Genomic DNA, 7,500 nt, shown 5'->3' with positions numbered 1-7,500 from the left:
AGTGCGGAGAAAATTGGGGCTTTTTATGGGGAAATTATTGCTCTAAAAAGAGAAGTAGATCTGCCTTTTGCTAAAAATACCTTTCCTCCATAGGAAGAATTACTTTCCTGTCTGACGCCATTCGTACCTTTTTTTTTTTTTTTTTTTTTTATATATATATATCGGCGTATAACGCGAACCCCAAGTTTAGAAAGTTAGTTTAAGGAAAAAACAAAACTTGCATTTCTCAAGTCGTCTTCCAGGACGGCACCTTGAGAGTAGACTGGCTCCACCTGACAGGAAACACAATCAGAAAGAGGTTTAAAAGCCCCGCCCCTCCCCGTGCAACTCAGTTATTGATTGTGTTTCCCACCAGCGAAACAGTTTGTTATTTTTTGTCAGACCTAAGGCCTGGGGCTGGTGGTCCCCCTCCGGGTACTGAGCAGTGGGTCCTGGGAGGCCGTCCCTGCCTCAGCTAAAGGTGTAATGCCTGTCCCGGGGGGTTTTCCCCGTGTGATAGGGGGGGGGGAGGAAGATTGCAACAATACCCCCCTTCTTTCCTTTCTGTAGGAATCCCTGGGATAGTGGCTATTCCAGTACTCCTATTTGGCCATGTTCCCTCTCCTCCAGGACCCCTTACCTGCTGGGCGGGTGTGAGGGCTTCCTCAGCGTGGCTCCGGTGTACTGTCCTCCCGGGGACATTTTCGAATGGAGCCAGCAGTCGACGCCGCGTCACAGGCGGCGCGCGGTGATGACGAAGCTTCCGGTCTTCACCAAAATGGCGGCCGCCAGCGGCGTCGGCTCCTCGCTGTTCTCTCTGCAGCAAGGAGGAGAGTGGCGCCTGCACGACTTCGCTATGGAGCGCGAGGATCGTTCGCTAGCAGCCGCTGCCGAGGACACCACCAAGGGTGAGTCTGCCTCAGAATGTCAGGGGGGCATATTGGACTGGGTCCTCTCCTTCCCCCCCCCCCCCTCCTCTCACACTTGTATGTATGGACTGTGATATTTTGTTTTCTCTCCCCTTACAGGGGAGGAGGTTTCTGCCCAGGGGGAAGCTGCTAATCTCTCCCTAAAACACACTTCCAAAACCAAGAGGTGTGGTAACTGTAGCATTAAGCTGGCTGCAGATTACTCCAAACTTCTTTGTGCCAAATGCATACAAAAGCTGGCAGGAAAGGAAACTTCCCTGATTATGAAAGAATTCCTAACTGTCCAATCCCAAATGCTCTCCACATTAAAGGAATTTAAGGACACCTTAAAAAATAGGGATCCTGAGCCCTTAACAGCCGGCCCCTCTTCCCAAGAGAGCTCATCCACCCCAGTGCCACGAGTTTCCAGGGCCAGGGAGTCTCTCCTATCTGACACCGAAGATTCAGAGGCCCCAGAAGATGGGGTAATTGATAGCCATTCTGAGGATGAGGATGAGGATGCCAGATCAGGCAAATATATTTTTTCTGCAGATGACATGGGGGGTCTGCTGTCTGCTGTCTATGCCTCTGAAGGGGTCCAGCAGCCAGCAGAGCTGGTGTCGCCTCAGGACAGAATGTACCAGGGTCTAGCTAAACCCCAGCCAAAGGTTATCCCAGTCCATCAGTCACTCAAAGATATAGTTCTGAGGGAATGGGCTGAGCCTGAAAAGAAACTGCTAAGGTACAAGACCTGGAAAAAGCGCTGTCCCTTTAAGGAGGAGTTAGAAAATACTTTGTTTAAAACTCCTAAACTGGATGCATCTCTGGCCCAACTCTCCAGGCAGTCTGACCTCTCGTTTGAGGATGCAGGGAACTTAAAGGATTCCTTAGACAGGCAGGCAGACACCTCCCTTCGCAGGGCCTGGGAGGCTAATGCGGCCGCCCTTGGACCCGCTTTGGCCTCTTCCTGCATCGCTAGGAATGCAGATACCTGGTTAACCAGACTTCTGGAGCATGTACCTCAGACCTCCAAGTTTAAAGAAATTAGAGATTCTCTTACAGTCATAGACAGTGCGGTAGCCTATCTTGCAGATGCATCGATTGAAACAGTCCGATCCTCTGCTAAGACGGGTGCTCTCGTCAACGCCGCCAGAAGGGCGGTATGGCTCAAGACGTGGGAAGGTGATCTTGCCTCCAAGACCCGTCTATGTGCCCTGCCCTTTGAAGGCACTCTTCTCTTTGGGGCAGGACTTGATCAAGCTCTAACTAGGGCCTCAGAAAAGGGGAAACGGTTTCCCCCAAAACCCAGACCTAACAGGAGAAGATTTTTTCGAGGCCCCCAGAATAAAAACCGACCTTCTGACCGAAGATCGGCCTTTAATAAGCGATGGATCACGGGAAAGGATAAGCCTAAAGGGGGTATCCTTTTCCCCGATCCCAAACCCGCAGGTAAGGACTCCAAGTGACTTAAGAGTCGGGGGAAGACTCTCCCAATTTTTTCCAAGCCTGGGAGAGTATAACACGGAGTCCTCACATTTTGCAAATAGTGAGGGAAGGTTACAGATTGGAATTCCGCCAACTTCCCCCCCCAATATTTCTCCTCACTCATCTACCCCAAGATCCCCTCAAGGCAGCTGCCCTTCTGGGAAATGTGACAGATCTAGCTCAGCAGGGAGTCATAATCCCAGTTCCGCCAGGACAACAGGGTCAGGGGGTGTACTCACATATTTTCATGGTGCCCAAACCTTCGGGGAAATTCTGATTGATCATAAATTTAAAACCTTTAAATACCTTTCTCCTCTACAAGAAGTTCCGCATGGAAAACATTTACAGTCTCAAGGGACTGTTGTTAGGAGTCTTTATGGTAACCATAGACTTGAGGGACGCCTACCTCCATGTCCCAATCTTCAGGGACCATCAAAGGTTCCTCCGATTTGCCATTGCCTCCCCTCAGGGGATTCAGCACTGGCAGTTCACCGCACTCCCCTTTGGTCTGGCCTCCAGCCCAAGGGTTTTCACGAAGGTCCTGGCAGAGGTGGTCGCCTTTCTACATCTGAAAGGGATCTCCCTTGTCCCCTACCTGGACAACTTACTGCTTTTTAACCCCAGCCGAGAGCTTCTTCTCTCGAATCTGGCCACCGTCCTGACTACTCTGGAATCTTTGGGATGGATTGTAAACAGAGAAAAATCTTCTCTCCTCCCAGAACAGAGAAAAATGTATCTGGGGTTCCTGATAGATTCCGTAGAGAAAAAGCTGGTCCTTCCAGAGGACAAGATCCGGAGACTCGGGTCAGTGGTCAGGTCCGTCATGGGTTCAATAGAAATTTCCCTCAGGCAGATCATGAGGTTACTGGGACTGATGACCTCATGCATCCCAGCGGTCCCATGGGCCCAGCTTCATTACAGAACCCTGCAGGCCTTCCTGCTCTCCTCCTGGGACGGGAAGGACTCATCCCTAGACTCCAGGGTCAGCATCCCGGAGTCTGTAAAATGCACACTGGGGTGGTGGCTCATTCCTCAGAATTTGGAGGAAGGCCTCCCATGGAACCAGACAAATCCTCTCAGGATAACCACGGATGCCAGCTCCTGGGGGTGGGGAGCCCACATGTCGGGTCTCCAGGCCCAGGGGCCCTGGGATCGACAACAAAGCAGGTCCTCTTCCAACTTCCGCGAATTATTAGCGGTCGGGAAGGCCTTGGAGGCATTCGAAGAGAGAGTCATGAACCAAGAAATACAGATTCTCTCCGACAACGCAACCACGGTGGCGTTCATAAATCACCAGGGAGGCACCAGGTCCCGTTCTCTCCTAAGGCTGTCCTTAGAAATTCTAGGTTGGGCAGAACAGAGAGTCCTCTCCCTTTCAGCAATTCACATCAGGGGAGTCTTAAACCTAGAAGCGGACTTTCTAAGCCGCCAACCCATCCTCCAGGGGGAGTGGGAATTAAATCGAGAAGTCTTCGACTGGGTTCGACATCGTTTCGGCAACCCAGAAATAGACCTCTTCGCGAACAGGAAGAACAGGAAGGTAGAAAGATTCTTCTCCCTCTCCCGGGATCAGGGATCGGAGGGTGTGGACGCGTTGGCCCAGGCCTGGACATTTCATCTGGCCTATGCCTTCCCTCCCCTGAGTCTGATCCCAAGGGTCCTACAGAAACTGAGTCGCTCACGAGGGAAGCTGATCCTGATCGCTCCCCAGTGGCCCAAAAGAGCTTGGTTCCCAATGTTAGAACGTTGGTCAGTTCTTCCCCCCCTTCCTCTTCCGGTCCGAGTGGACCTTCTGCGGCAGTGACCGATCTTTCACCCAGAGCCCGACTTTTTCAGTCTGACGGCCTGGTACTTGAGAGGTGGAACCTGCAGCGGAGAGGATGTTCGGAGAAGGTAATAAATACCCTTTTTGGCTAGTCATAAGGAGGTCACTAGAAAGATCTATGCTAAGACCTGGGGGGTGTTTTCACGCTGGTGTGCAGCCAGGCAAGCCCCACTACCTGAAATATCTGTCATCCTGGAATTTCTCCAGGAAGGAGTTGATCTAGGACTAGCCACAAGAACCTTAAGAGTACAAGTAGCCGCCTTGTCCTACCTTTTAGACAAGAGGCTGACCCTGGATCCGCTGATCAAGAGGTTCCTGTCGGCTAGGGATAGGTTATCCCCTATTCAGATCTCCAGGGTTCCCCCCTGGGACCTCACCTTGGTACTAGACCATTTATCCAAACCTCCGTTTGAACCGATAGACAGCATTCCGGTTAGGCTGTTGACATTTAAATTCTCCTTTCTTCTGGCTATTACTACGGCCAAAAGAATAGGAGACATGCAGGCGCTCTCAATCAAAGAGCCTTATTTTTGTCTTTTTGAAGACAGGGTAGTCCTAAGTCAGGATCCCCTGTACCTACCTAAGGTGGTAACGAAATTTCATAGGTCACAAGAAATTATTCTTCCTTCATTTTGCGCAAATCCACAGAACGAAAGGGAAAAGACCTTCCACTGTTTGGATGTAAGACGCTGTTTGTTAAGTTATTTGGAAAGGGTGAGCGAGTTCAGACGCTCATCTCACTTGCTAATTAATTTTTCAGGACAGAAAAAGGGTTGCCAAGCATCTAGAGCCTCTATATCTAGGTGGATAAGACAGGCAATTTCATTAGCATACATTAAGGCTGGCAAAACAGTACCTAAAGTCAAGGCACATTCCACGAGATCTATAGCAACCTCCTGGGCAGAGAGAGCAGGAGTTTCAGTGGAACAAATCTGTAGATCAGCAACGTGGTCAAGCCAGAACACCTTTCTCAAACACTACCGTGTGGAACTTCTGTCACCCCAAGACTTGACGTTTGGCAGAAGAATCCTGCAGGCAGTTGTCCCGCCCTAAAGTAGGCCTGAGGGTTACTTGCTTATCTCTCAAGGTGCCGTCCTGGAAGACGACTTGAGAAAATACCAGTTACACTTACGGTAGCTGTTTTTCTGTAAGTCTTACAGGACGGCAGGCCTATTTCCCACCCTGAGGAATTTATATGGTTTGTATTTTTATATACTGGTTCCCGTGCTCTAATGGTGGTTACTTTATCACTAACTGAGTTGCACGGGGAGGGGCGGGGCTTTTAAACCTCTTTCTGATTGTGTTTCCTGTCAGGTGGAGCCAGTCTACTCTCAAGGTGCCGTCCTGTAAGACTTACAGAAAAACAGCTACCGTAAGTGTAACTGGTATTTTTTGCCCGGCGTCCGTCTGCGGCCTTGCGCGGGGTCCGTCCAGCCTTGTGGGTGTCCGTCTGCGGCCTTGCGCGGGGTCCGTCCAACCTTGTGGGTGTCCGTCTGCGGCCTTGCGCGGGGTCCGTCCAGCCTCTTGGGTGTCCGTCTGCGGCCTTGCTCGGGGTCCGTCCAGCCTTGTGGGTGTCCGTCTGCGGCCTTGCGCGGGGTCCGTCCAGCCTTGTGGGTGTCCGTCTGCGGCCTTGCGCGGGGTCCGTCCAACCTTGTGGGTGTCCGTCTGCGGCCTTGCGCGGGGTCCGTCCAGCCTCGTGGGTGTCCGTCTGCGGCCTTGCGCGGGGTCCGTCCAGCCTCGTGGGTGTCCGTCTGCGGCCTTGCGCGGGGTCCGTCCAGCCTCGTGGGTGTCCGTCTGCGGCCTTGCGCGGGGTCCGTCCAGCCTCGTGGGTGTCCGTCTGCGGCCTTGCGCGGGGTCCGTCCAGCCTTGTGGTGTCCGTCTGCGGCCTTGCGCGGGGTCCGTCCAGCCTCTTGGGTGTCCGTCTGCGGCCTTGCGCGGGGTCCGTCCAGCCTCGTGGGTGTCCGTCTGCGGTCTTGCGCGGGGTCCGTCCAGCCTCGTGGGTGTCCGTCTGCGGCCTTGCGCGGGGTCCGTCCAGCCTTGTGGGTGTCCGTCTGCAGCCTTGCGCGGGGTCCGTCCAGCCTCTTGGGTGTCCGTCTGCGGCCTTGCGCGGGGTCCGGTGACTGTCTGCGAGTCCATCCGCACCTTGCCCTGGGTTGCAGCTGAGCCGAGTGTGGCTGAGCCTAGCCGAGTGCTCGGCTCCTCTCGCGTGGCTGCGGGCGGAGCCGAGTGCGCAGTACGCTCGGCTCGGCTCTAGGCTGCGGCGCTCAGAGACAGCGGGGATCGGCGTATAACGCGCACCCACGATTTCCCCCTGATTTTAAGGGGAAAAAAGTGCGAGTTATACACCGCTAAATACGGTATATATTTTATTTTATTTTTCTTGTAAAAGCTGCAGACCTCCTTTCACTCTTAGCGCCCCCTTATTATTATACACCCCCCACATTGCCAAAGTTGTTTTCACACCACTTTAGGGGAGCAGCTTCTTTAATATATTTATATTTTTATTACCATAGCGCGGAGTTCTCTATTCACTCCTTTCACATAAGGCTAAATTCTGTTTGGATTTTAATTGAAAACCTTGGAATTTTGGTCACGTGACCTCTGCTAATGGGGAAATCGCATGATTGCAGGCTTTGGATCTGTGAGCAGTACTGGGGAAAGGACTCCCCTCCCCCACACTAGTAGTAAGTATGAAGTTCAGCATTAAAGTGACACTAAACTTTGTTATTAAAAAAAAAAAAAAAAAAGTCATAATTATCTCCACTGTGCAGTTTGTTCTGCACAGAGTGGCCCTGATCCTCCTCTTCTGGGGGCTCTCGCGGCTCCTCCCCGCAATGGCTAGCCCCCCTCTGGGAAGCGCTCTCCCAAGAGGGTTAGCTTGCGGGCGCGCTCCTGTGCCATACAAACGGCGGCCATTGCCGCCGATTGTATGACTCGGCCCCGCCCCCTGGCGGCCGTGTCATTGTATTTGATTGACGGCAACGGGAGCCAATGGCTGCGCTGCTATCAATCTATCCAATGAAGAGCCGATCAGGCATGGGGAGAACGAGGCGGGATCGCGCCCTCTGAGATTCGGGGCTTAGGTAAGTAAAACGGGGGCTGGGTGGTGACTGGAAGGTGTTTTTTCAATTTAAAGGGGTTGTAAAGGTATTTTTTTTCCTAAATAGCTTCCTTTACCTTAGTGCAGTCCTCCTTCACTTACCTCATCCTTCCATTTTGCTTTTAAATGTCCTTATTTCTTCTGAGAAATCCTCACTTCCTGTTCGTCTGTAACTCCACACAGTAATGCGAGGCTTTCTCCCT

The 7,500-nt window shown here is 52.3% G+C and overlaps 1 protein-coding gene across 3 annotated transcripts in view; it reads left to right on the top strand.

Moving 5' to 3' along the window:
• Positions 1-7,500, top strand: part of NARS2 (asparaginyl-tRNA synthetase 2, mitochondrial) — a 102,172-nt gene that overhangs the window by 52,882 nt on the left and 41,790 nt on the right. The window lies entirely within an intron of this gene.

Source organism: Rana temporaria, chromosome 2, assembly GCF_905171775.1.
Source record: "Rana temporaria chromosome 2, aRanTem1.1, whole genome shotgun sequence".
NCBI lineage: Eukaryota > Metazoa > Chordata > Amphibia > Anura > Ranidae > Rana > Rana temporaria.
This window is presented reverse-complemented; position numbering and strand designations above follow the sequence as displayed.